Here is a 13001-nt window from a genome sequence, read left to right as displayed (position 1 = left end):
TGTCCCTGAGTAAGACACATTGCTCCTGATGGGTCGTGGTTAGCGCCTTGTGTGGCAGCTTCCGCCATCAGTGTGTGAATGTGATGTAAAGTGTACCATATCTGTTTCAAATCTATACATGATTGTTGGTAAGTTTGGCCTAAGCTGAACATAAGTTTACTGCTAAAAATTACTATAGCTGTAAGATAAATACATCAAATTTGCAGTGGCAATGTCAACTTACCAAAAACAAAAATGCACCCAGAATCTTTTGTTGATTACAAAATAAGGTTACAAATCTTAGTTCAGTTGTTCTGGTTAGAAAAGCTTTAAATTTTGTTCACAAAAGGTTTGTGAGCGCTCAGCTGGTGACAAATTTCTTAACCACTGAGTTAATCCACATCCTGGTCAGATGTGACGTTACAGGACAATGATCAGACAGTGTGACCAGAGCACAGAACAGTGATGATAAAAGAACCCTTTTAAAAACTTTAAAATGAAACTTTCTTTAAACAAGATACCACAGCTAAGGAAAGAAAAGATAAGAAAAGGCTGCTGCCATCCTTGACTCCGACATACAACTTACAGCTGTAGCCATCCATTTGAATGTTCACTATTCTGATTTGCCTTCGAAGAAACCAAATTTAATCAGAGAATCTGCCACATGATCACATATCATGGTTCACTTCAGTCTTGTCCATCTGCAAAATTATTTGCACTGCAGAGACTATTAATGAAGTTGTTGGTTTACACAACTGGAGAATATCTGCTCAGAGTTTGACAGAAACTAAGGGAAGATGGTTTGCAGTCTCATCACCAAGGCCTTGATCAAATGGTAGAATCGGCTCCTGTGGGCAACCACTTAAATTCCTTGGACACTTGCAGGAAAAGGGACACTCCTTTCCACTGATGAGCTAAATGTTTTAGACATACAGAGCAGAAGGCAGGTAATGCTTTTGGCATCATACAGAAGAACGTTAAACATATGTCAACATCATTTGAGAAGCAACTCTTTGAGGTGGAGGAGTGATGAAGGAACACATCTGCATTTTATCAGTGGTAGTGACTATTGATGTGGAGATGAAATCCTTACAGCTGTAACAAGGACAGCACTCAGAGAGCGTAGTACTCTGCCAAAGCTGTTCATTCCCCCTATAGTCAGAAATGCAGATTTTTTTTTTTAGAAATGCAGCATTTGTTTATTAGTTATTGATGATCAGAAATCACAGCAGCACAGAATGTGGCCATTTGATATAGATGTACCCACAAACAAAATGACCTTAAGATCGCAGTGGTCAGTTTGTAGAAGGATTGCACAATCATGTGATCATCAGCAGGCAGCTGACGCAGTGTTCAGTTATGTCATAGTTACAGTGATGCCGTGTCGCTATCTCACAATGATACAGAAATCTTTAGCAAATGAGTGGATCCAGACTATAAACTGAATCACTGCCAAAATCTAATCACTTGGTCTTTGTGTCATTTCTGACCTTCCCAGAAAATTTCATCCAAATCCACTTTTGAGTAATGTTGCTGACAGACAGACAAACAGACAAACCAACACCGGTCGTCACATAACTCGCCTCGTCCTTGGAAGAGTAATTATCCCATTCATTCACAGCCATTACTTCATCCTCATGTGACTAGAATCTGCATTGCCCTTTTAGTAGCTGTAAATGTTCCAGTCCTATCACGCACACATCAGCTCTGAGTCACTATTCATCTGTTCATCATCATTTGCAGTGTAGTTGGACTTGGTTGTTTCATGACATCCATTCTGTTGCAGAAATGCTGTGTATTGAAACAACAAATACTTATTCCCCTATGTGACAAAACATGGATAGAATTCAATAAAATATTAAATGGTGGGTTTATATTTGTGTTGAGTACAGTTGTATGATCCCAAACCTATCTAAGAATGATAGCAACATATTATTAGCAGCTCAAAAGTGTCAGAAGTGTTCTTTAAACATGGATCAGCAGCAGGGCCGGTCGCTGGCATAAGCACTCTATGCCGTTGTTTATAGCCACATCCACTAGAGGGGGGCCACACCACAATAAGTGTGTAATTCGCATTTTGTCCCTGTCTTTATTCCAATAAAACATAAATCTGTTAATGCTGTTAATCATGTGCATGTGTGTTTTAACCCAATTACAAGCTGTGCACGTGATTTGGTAGTTGCCCTGTACATGTTTTGGGGCCACAAAAAAAATCTTGCTTAGGGCCACCAAAGTCCTAGGGCCGGCCCTGATCACCAGACAGGTCTGCTAAATAATCACCTCTGAAACGGTTGACTAAAAGGTTGCCTTATTTTGAAGGCAGCATTACTTGAATTCTCCTCTGGTTACTTTTGCTTGACAAGCTCCTCCCTTCCTCCCTTCTGTCTTCAGTCTCCCCAGTAACTCAAAATAGTAAATGGGTTCAGTATCCAGGCGTCACCTCAATGAATCTGAACCTAAATTAGATGTAAGTCTTCAAGTTACTCTATTAGCAGGGATTAAAAATTGGGAACCCATCAAAAACATTTTTTGTAGACATGCCTTTTTAAATGAGTCACATAGTGTACACCAGAGGGAGGAACCAGTCGCTGTAAGTCTATCAACTGAGATTTACTGAAAATAATGACATTAATACATTTGTCCTAATATAGCATATTTTTGCTCATATGTGTGGTTGGGTTATCTTTGTAGCTATTGCACAGGTTGCATTAGTACTCAGAGAGTGTAAGTAATATTTCTATATTTGCCCACGTCTCATTTTTGGGATGCTTATTGTGGTAGAAACAACCAAGAATTTCAGCTATCCAAGAGATGTAGGAAGCCTCTGGTTCATCAAGAGACAGCAGATATTCGACTGGGAGTGAATATCTGAGATTATACAGCACTGAGACTTAGAGAAAAAAAGGTAAACAGCTTAGCATGTAGGCTTTTCTCTGCAGTCACCCACTTAGGCCTTTGAATAAAGTAAGAATTACACGTGGAAAGTGGACAATTTAGTATTGGCATGAATGGAGTCACATATGACCTTGTGTGTGATTCAGCATGGAAACTATTAATAATGTGCGTGTGTGTGAGACTCAAACACAGAAAAACAAGATCGTAGGAGGGAATAAATGGAGGGAAGAGGATGTAAGAATTCAAGTGGGACCAAACAAGGGTCTGGATTCCTCCATGACACATTGCGGCCAAATGCTTGTATTATTCCAGCGAGACATTGACAACAACCACGCCCTTAGCAAATACTCTGATTCAGGAACTAAATGCTATCAGTACAGTGCAGTCAGTGATTGGGATGAATTATGATGCACGCTCTGTCAGATCTATATTTCATTTTGATCATGTATATAGATAGCGAACTCGAGATATGAAGTGCAAACATTTCATTTTACATGTGGCAGGTGAGTCACTCTTTGTTGTCAAGTTCAAGAACAGCATCGACAGCCATCATATTTATGTCCGTGACCGCTTCTTGCTTGATGTTCTCCTTCTGAAACTGAACTCCCAGTTCACTGCTGCGTGATGATCCATTTACACCGTGCTGCTACTGCACAGCAAACATGCAACATTAGTTTCTCTGTGGTTTCTCCTAAAGCTAAACAAGTTCCCACTTGTTCATTTGAAGCCAATGGTCCTGGACAGTGTGCTGGATATTACCACAGATGGGAGTTCTTGTAATGTTTTCTTTTTAATCCTTTTTTTTTGCAGTCTCGTCGGTGGGCTGTAAATCAGTTATATACACACTGTCCCCCCACCTGGAGGTACTTGGCACTGACGCACGTGTGTGTGTGAGTGCATGAGAGCAGTAAATAGCTGAACGTGCATGTGCACAGAACATACCAAGAGAAAATATTGTTTGAAAAGGCACTCACATGAACACATTTCTCTCCATATGTCAAGGATTGCATTAGTTGTGCAACTGCTACTGGTCCTGGGTCAAACGCACGGAGCTCATGTTAGTATCTGACATAGTGCTGACATCCACAGACATTAGCAGCTGTTTCCACGCAGCTTGGAATCGCGTCAGCACGGTGTCTCCACTGTCACAACCACTATGTCAGATTATGCAACCTGAGCGATGATCTGCTTTTGCTCATTTTTACATACCATCAAGCCCCTGCAGGGATGACAACTGAAAGTCTCGTAAGAGGGAAGCAGCTCAGCAAACTTGACATTTTAGGTCTGGCAAGGCAGCTGCAGAGAGATTGAGTGGAATGGGAGGGGAGGCAACAACAGCAAGATGTCATCGAGGCAGTGGAAGAGTTTACGACATTTTGTTCATCACAACATGGGTGTGATAACATGAACATAAAAAAACAGCACGCCCTTTGGGATAGAGCTGAAGCCTGAAACACTCGATAAGCAGCTGGAGTTAGTGCCTCTTAAACAATCACTTGTAAATTTGACCCATAATAGCAGCCTAGTTGTAATGACCCATTAAAGTTCTTGGCTGCGGAGGATTTGGCTACATGTTGGAATGCTACTGTTGGTGGTTAAGTGAGTTCCACAGATCTATATTTGCCTGTTTTTTCCTCCTTTTTGCCAGTCTATGGAATTTGAGGTTTGGTTTACAGCAACCCATGACTTTTGTGCAGATTCGAGGAAGAAATGTTGCCTCCCCTTAGTGAAAGAACCTGCAACACAAAGCTAGAACAGATGAACAAATAGAGGTTGGATGAAAGTGATTATAGAGAGTCAGATTAGGGAGAGAAATGAAGGTAATGCAGGTAGCAGAGTGATGGATTAGTAAGACAGATCCAAGAGATTGTGCAAAAGAATTTAACAGGATTAATATTAGGGACTTTCATGCAAATGGACGCCGATCAAATGTACCATGCTGCTGAGAGTGGAGTGTCTTGCCACGGCACAGAAATAACCGGTCTTAAACTAAAAATACAGTCGGGGAATTCAGAGGTACTTCCCATCACTGGGATGTGCAGACTACCAGAAATGTGTTAAGCATTCACTGCCTTCCTGAGCAGCGCAGAACCCTCCGGTCCTGCGTCAGTGGTACTTTCCTGCCTCCACAGACCAGCATCCTGTACATGATGTCTTGTCTTTTGAGCTGTGTGAAGGGATTTCCTAAGCTTTAAACTTTTAAAGGATCTTTTGTTTTTAGCCCTCGCAGCAAACACATTTGTTTACATTTAACCTGAGACACAAAATTCAGATTGAAATGTTGCCTCCCAAAGATGCTGGGTCTATGATAAACTGTTGATATTGCTCTGTATTCCAAGAATCCAAGACTTTACAGCATCCAAATAAATCCTCAACCTTTTCCTTTGGTAAATAAATTTGACAAGATACATTAAACACAAGCAACCGTCCACTTGGCGGGGCAGGAGTGCATGAATAAATCAAGAGTATGTATGTAAAGTTTGAACAGAAGCATGCATGCTTGCTCATTATCTTGGAGTAAAGCTGGTTAAAGCTAAAACCATTTTATTTTTCAGAACATCTGTTTTGCAATAATCGACAGCCACCAAGTCTCCACACTGGTGAGGCCAACACCCACTGCAAGTTTCCACAGTAAAATGTAACAGGGTTCTGCCAAGCTGGGTCGATGGCGGTTCACTCAAAAGCTGGCTCAGCTTCTATGGAGAGGTCTGCTCAGACAATGGTCTCATTATGTTAAAGATTGGCAGGAACTTTATTTAAAGATTGAGGATAAATATACTCATCTTTTTGGCCCAGTGACAATACAAACTGATAGGGGCAACTTGGATAAGATTTGATAACGTCTACTACCTGAGGGAAAAGCCCCATGACTTAGGAAGAACTGAATGGGCATTTTATGGGTAATTATAACAGCACATTAGGATAAGACTCCAGCTCCTAATAAGCCAGAAATTCTCTGAAAAAGCTCTACTGGTGTCATTCAAGATGTCTAAATAGCATTACTGACCCGCCAAGAATTCTGCTTTGTTGACTATAGTTCAACATATAAAAGGAAATTCCATTCACAGGCTCAGCGTGCTCCAAGTGTTCTCTGGCACTCCATGAAATAAAGGACTTCCATCCACTGACAGTAACCTTTAATGCTCACTATAAACCAAGAAATACTAAAGTCCCACTTATTCAGAAACCACATGAGAAAGGTCAGTGGCAGTGACTCATCGATGTCAGAGTTCTCTGAGGGTTGGCTCCACTCACACAGTCTTTAGGGAGGGAGGCTGGTGGGGTACAGTTGGCTGGATGTAACAGGCATTTCTCACATACAGACAAACACAATCCAGTACTGTGCTGAAGTGTGTTTGTGTCTCTATTCTCTGAAGACGCAAATATAGCTTATTGTCTTTTCCGTCCTCTGCCTTGGTTTCTCATCTCTCTCTCTCTATGTCTAATCATTCTTTATTCTCTTTTCATTCTTCCTCTAATCATCCCCAACTGTTTTTAATTTTGCAGGCCTATTATTGTCCCTACTCTTTTTCTTCCTTTCAGCTTGTTCTCCAAAGTGTTTTGGCCACAGTGGACAGCAGCTGGATTCTCCATTCTCTCTTCCTTTTGTGATCCCTCATGCTTTTATTGCTCCTCACCCCGAACACTTTCTCCTCACACTATCCCAGCTGCCTTCCACCCTTAGTAACACTCCTATACAAACACACAAGCACACACACAAGCCCTTACATGTACACCAACAGAGGCGCACACGCATAAGCAGTGCAAATGCACGCATGGCTGATGCGCACACGCACAAAACATAGGTGAAGTCATTTTTGTGGTATGTCTGAGGGTTAAAAGAAGCAGGGATGTGTTGTGATTACAAGTGCATCTGCAATGGAATCTGTTTGGGCAGGTTGAGTTGGGTGAGGACCTGGCAGCCTATCAAAGCTATCAGAGAAGCAAACCACCCTCTCTCTTGTGTCTGCTTGTTCAAAACGAGTGTACAAATAAAAAGATAATACACACAATGGTTTAAATACTCTCTGAAAACATACAGCAGTGGAAAAAAGTTTTCTGACATCCCATGCATTTGTGAAATATTGCATGAAGAATCACTCTTCGGTCTTCAAGTGCAATTTCTTTTAGTACAGTTGCAGCCAAAGTACTAAATAAATCCTAAAAAATCCATTAAAAACTTAAAGTTGATTGATTCCGTAAGGATGCATAAGAAATTTTGAGTATTGGGTCATTTTGATACCAGTGATCCACTAATAATGGTCGTGCTTTTTATTAAATGACACATTTTTTCTTGCCAATGCTTCATGTCAGCGCATTTGAAAGTTTTTCGGAGACTAAAATGGCTAAAGCAAGGAACCCAACACAGGAAACACGCCTGAAGATACAGATTCTCAACCAGGAAAGGTGCAGCTGTTGCCAGATACCCAGGAAGTGCAGATGCAGTCTTTCAGCAGTTGGATACCTTCTGCAGAAATACAGATGAACCAACAGCTTGGAAGACAAATCACAAACTGGGCATCCAAGGGTTTCTTCAGCAAGAAATTACCACATCCTGATCCACATGTGCAGGAAAACCGCCAAATGACATCACATGAGCTTCAGCAGCACTGGTCAAACCAAACTGGTGTCCAGTGTTCCACCTAAACTGTACGTGGCCGACTTTTAGATCATGGCTTAAGGTCCTACAAGGCTGTCAAGAAGCTCCTGATCAATGAGAGACAGAGGTTAGCCCGAAGTCATTGTGCCCAAGCACACAAGAACTGGACAGCCAGGAACTGGAAGAAGATTCTGTGGTCAGATGAGTCCAGTTCCAGCTTTATCTTCCTCCTGCTAATGTGAGCCTGAGCTACTGTCAAGCATGGAGGAGGCAGTATCATGGTTTGGGGATGCATGAGTGCTGTTGGTGTTGGTCATCTCACTGTCTGTGATGGCACATTGAACTCTGGCAAGTATTGTGCCATTCTCCAAACTCGCACGCTTCCTTCTGCATGTGCACTGTTCTGTTGGGTAAAAACTAGATGTTTCACCAAGATAATTCCCACTGCCACCCATCCAGGACCGGAAGAACTTGCCTGCAGGACGGGCATGAGCCCCACTGTCTGTGGTGAATTATCAAAAGGCATACTAAAAATTACTAAATATGATTTTGATGATGTGATGGTTTATTTATTTTTTTGTTCAGGTTTGAATACATTTTCTGTTATTTGTTGACTTTGATACCGACAATGTTGATAACTGACATCGAAACTGTCAAGAATTCTGCTTTGTTGACTATAATTCAACATATAAAAGGAAATTCCATTCACAGGCTCAGCGTGCTCCAAGTGTTCTCTGGCACTCCACGAAATAAAGGACTTCCATCCACTGACAGTAACCTTTAATGCTCACTAGTTTCTCTTGTAAACAATAAACAAGAAAAAATATTGTTTGTATTTGTTTGTGTCTGTCTAAAGCAGTCACACTTTTTGAAACACAAAAAGATTTTTCCACAAATATTTCATGATAATATTTGAGATTGTGCAAAATTTTAAGGGTGTCCAAAAAAAAAAATTGACCACTGTATTGTATTTTGTGCTTCAGGCATGTAGCAAATCAGGAGCAACAGAGGCTAAAACTCAGTAGTGCAAACATTGTCCTAAACACCTGACCAGGTGTGATGAACAGCCCACAGTCCTTTAATGACAGAAAGATGACAAGCTTGCTGTCCGGCTCATCCTGCTTGTTAACACAATCATCTGTCAGCCACATCCGCTACCTCCCCACTTAAGTCTCAACCTTTCACTTCAAGGCACACTCTCAAAGTTTCAGCCTTTCTCTGTTATCCTTTTCCTACTTCCTGTTCTTTACTTTTACCATCGGCACACACACACACAGCTCCACAGTGGCACACAGGTCATTCAGTCCACTCTGTCTTGGTTTCACTCATTTTACCTCTTGTTGAGTGTCAAGGTGACAGAAAGGAGAAGAAACCTGACATTGTCTGTTCATGATATGGTATCAGGAGAGAAGGAGGGGTGTTTTGTTTGAACTTGTCTGGCTTGAACTCTGCCTGTCTGCCTGTCTGTTTTCCAATGAGTAATCCATTGTAAGACTGAATACACACATATGCACATAGCTCATGAACAAGAAGGACGAGGAGTTTTAGCCCTGGGGTGATGGATTGGTGATGGGTGAGACGTGAAGGTTGCTGGTTAGGTCAAAGAGTTTGTCTTCTTCCTCAAAAATTGCCAGGGGCTTCTGAGGTTGAAAAAAAAGCTAGTATTGGCTGTGAGGCAGTAATTTACACCTAAAATAGTCCCAAAACCATGTGACTTTAGTGACTTTTATAGCACCTCCATTACATTGTCAGTAAATGCTGAGTACATGTTGAACTAGAAAAGCACTCAGAGAGCACAGACCTCCGTCAAGGATATTGACATTCCCATGGAACATTGTATTCACATACATTTATGTCCGATTTAGAACATTTTGGATGACATACTAAACTATGACGTTTTTGGTGACATTTTGGATGACATACTAAACTATGAAGTTTTTGTCGCATTTTGGACAACATATGAAAATATGACATTTTACCGAAATTTTGGACAACATACTAAACTCTGATGTTTTTCTCACATTTTAGACCACATAGTAAACTATGACGTTTTTGTCACATTTTGGACGACATACTAAACTATGACATTTTTTGTCTCATTTTGGACGACATACTAAACTATGAAGTTTTTGTCATTTTTTGGACGACATAATAAACTATGACGTTTTTGTCACATTTTGGATGACATACTAAACTATGACATTTTTGTCACATTTTGGATGACATACTAAACTATGACATTTTTGTCACATTTTGGATGACATACTAAACTATGACATTTTTGTCACATTTTGGATGACATACTAAACTATGAAGTTTTTGTCATTTTTTGGACGACAGACTAAACTATGACGTTTTTTCTCTCATTTTGGACAACATACTAAACTATGACGTTTTTTCCACATTTTGGACGACACACTAAACTATGACGTTTCAGTTACATTTTGGACAAATTATGACTCAGAGAGCGCAGACCTCCGCCAAGGATATTGACATTCCCATGGAACATTGTATTCACATACATTTATGTACGATTTAGAAATTGAAGTATTGTATTGTATTTTCATGGAAACATAAGACATATATTTTCATGAACAATTTTATTCCATTCTTAACTAGAAAAGCACTCAGAGAGTGCAGACCTCCGCCAAGGATAGAGAGGACAACAGGAAACCCATGCAGTAAAAGATCATAAGCTGGAATCAAACCTGCATCTCTGACACAGTTCTGTTTATGAATCACCTTCTTAACCAGTTGAGCTCTCTGGAGACCTTGCTCCAATTTTTGGACGGCATACTAACCTATGATGTTTTTGTCATATTTTGGACCACATACTAAAACATACTAAAAAATTCAAAGTGATCCAGAATCCAGGATCCTTTCTGGATTGCCACCAAAATTAAATCAGCTCTTCCTCTTACCATAGTCTACGTCCCCTCAAAATTTCATCTGAATCTGCCCAGGCGTTTTTGAGTTATCTTGCTAACAGACAGACAGACACACAAACGCCAGGTGTCACATAACCTCCTTGGCGGAGGTAATTAATCAACAGGGAGAGAGGAAAACAGGAAACCCATGCAGTAAAGAATCGTGAGCTGGAATTGAACCTGCATCTCTGACACAATTCTGTTTATGAATCACCTTCTTAACCAGTTGAGCTATCAGGACACCTTGTTCCAATTTGTTGGATGACATACTAACCTATAATGTTTTTGTCATATTTTGGACCACATACTACACGACATACTAAAAAATTCAAAGTGATCCAGAATCCAGGATCCTTTCCGGATTGCCACCAAAATTAAATCAGCTCTTCCTCTTACCATAGTCTACATCCCCTCAAAATTTCATCTGAATCTGCCCAGGCATTTTTGAGTTATCTTGCTAACAGACAGACAGACAGACAGACAGACAGACAGACGGACACACAAACGCCGTCTGACAAGTTAGACTTTCATGAATTTGTTGAAAAAGGCAACAATATGTGAACTTTAAAAACTACTTGAAGTGACTGTTTGTCAGGCATGTTGAGCACAGGTGTGCAAATACCTTGAATTTTATTCAGAGCACTGCAGCGGTTCTCTTATTGTTTTTTCTATCACTGTTTTTCAACACTCGAGGATTGTCGAAGTGACTCAAGGGCCTTTATTACAAGTCAGGGCAAGCTGAAAAGGTCAAGTCTGCAAAAGGAAAACGCATGGGTCCTATTTAACAAAACAGTGCACTGATCTGCATATCATCAGTGGTTCATTGTATACATCGTACTTGCTGTGTTTAATGTATAAATCATTATTTATAGTATGTGCAAGGACGTTCCAAATAAAGACACATCTTTGTATATCATGTCTGATTCAGCTGTGGGTTTGCTGCATATAAAGACTTGTTTATGTTACACTAGAGACTGCTCAGTAGGCAGTATAAACAGGATGCCTTTCAGACACACAGATACAGCTCACGTAGGTTTGGAGATTCCTCTGTAACAACGCCAGGATATTATTTTGACAAAGCACTAAATCCACTCTCACACGCTTTTCCTGTGTTTGCTGTGCTCTTTTGTCATTGCACTGAATTCGGACTGGAAAAAATGAAGAGGTTAAGAGACCTGGCAACAATATACAGTAAATATGAGCTGATGAAGCAGACGGGAAGGGAGTGGGAGAGGAGCAGTCAGACTAAGAGAAAAATCCCAGAGAGCAACCACGATCAGCAGATCAAAGAGTGAATATGATAAAATTGTGTGTATAAGAAGTGAATGGAGAATTAGTATTTTGTAAGAAAAAAGAACATCAGAAAATACAGACTGTTCTTACTTAATGCTGTCCCACACATGCATAAATGGTAAAAATGGGCTGAACCCCAACTCTTGGATATTTATATTGACATACTGCCAGATGTCATACCTAATGATACATTCATTTTGGTTCTCCTACACATTATTTTACAATGTCTGCACTATTTTAAGTGCTCAAAATTACAGGACAATAGAGTATCCTACACATATTGAAGTACACCCAACTATTATGCTAATATGTTATTCTAGGGCATACTGCAATGTACCATACTCCACTACAGTAGTCATAGTAGTCCTTCATCAGCCAAGGTTGGCCAGAGAGTACATCTTTGTTCCTGTTCTTGTCAGTAAATGTCATGTCTTGTCTGTTCTCGGTGCAAAATTAGAACAGCGCCGTCTATGGTACAAATGCGGAAGTGACAGTCTCTGTTGCAAAGGTCACATCTATTGGTGGTTGCTGGTCGATCATTGTTCTTTTGTTCCTTTGTTTGCGCCCTTTTATCGGCTGCTGCACTCATCAGTTTTTCTTCCCCTAACTTGAGGTGCTGCTTCAAGATGCTTTCCAATTTGTGCAGTCAGCTGCAGGGTCTTCCCAGGATTCAGTGTCTATACCCAGTGCTGCCATGTCTCTCTTCACAGCATCCTTGTACCACAGCTTTGAACAGCTAGTGTTTCTAATAACATTATATTATACTTATTTTACCATATTGCATTACACTGATATATCAATTCGTGCGGATTACTGTGTTACCATCAGAGGTAGGTAGACCAGTGACGAAGTCGACAGCGATGTGGGATCAGGGTTTGTTCAGGATTGGTAGAGGCTGGAGGAGACTGGAACTAGGCTAATTAGAAGTCTTTTCTGGGCACAGATGGAGCAGGTGGCAACAAATTCCTGTGGGTCCTTTTCCAAGGATGACCAGCAGAACTTCTGCCAAAGGACAGTCAGAGTTCATGAGGTTTCAGGCTGGCAAGTCAGTTTGGAGGAGTGGACCCATTGGAGGACCAGTGGACGGACAGAGTCAGGCACAAACAGAGTGTTAAGCAGCCCGTTACCTGGGTCTGGCTGATGTGTCAATGCTTGGTGGACTTAGTTCTCTATCTCCCAGGTAAAGGATGCAACGACAGAGGTCTTTGGCAGAATGGCCTCAGGTGTCTCCAGGGGTAGCCTCAATACCTTGGATGAAACCTGCCTTGATGAGGCGTCATGTTGGATGTTACGGGACCCAAGGGCGA

This window comes from Acanthochromis polyacanthus, chromosome 6 (genome assembly GCF_021347895.1).
Source record: "Acanthochromis polyacanthus isolate Apoly-LR-REF ecotype Palm Island chromosome 6, KAUST_Apoly_ChrSc, whole genome shotgun sequence".
Taxonomy (NCBI): domain Eukaryota; kingdom Metazoa; phylum Chordata; class Actinopteri; family Pomacentridae; genus Acanthochromis; species Acanthochromis polyacanthus.
The sequence above is the reverse complement of the archived record's forward strand: the minus strand, read 5'-3'. Positions refer to the sequence as shown.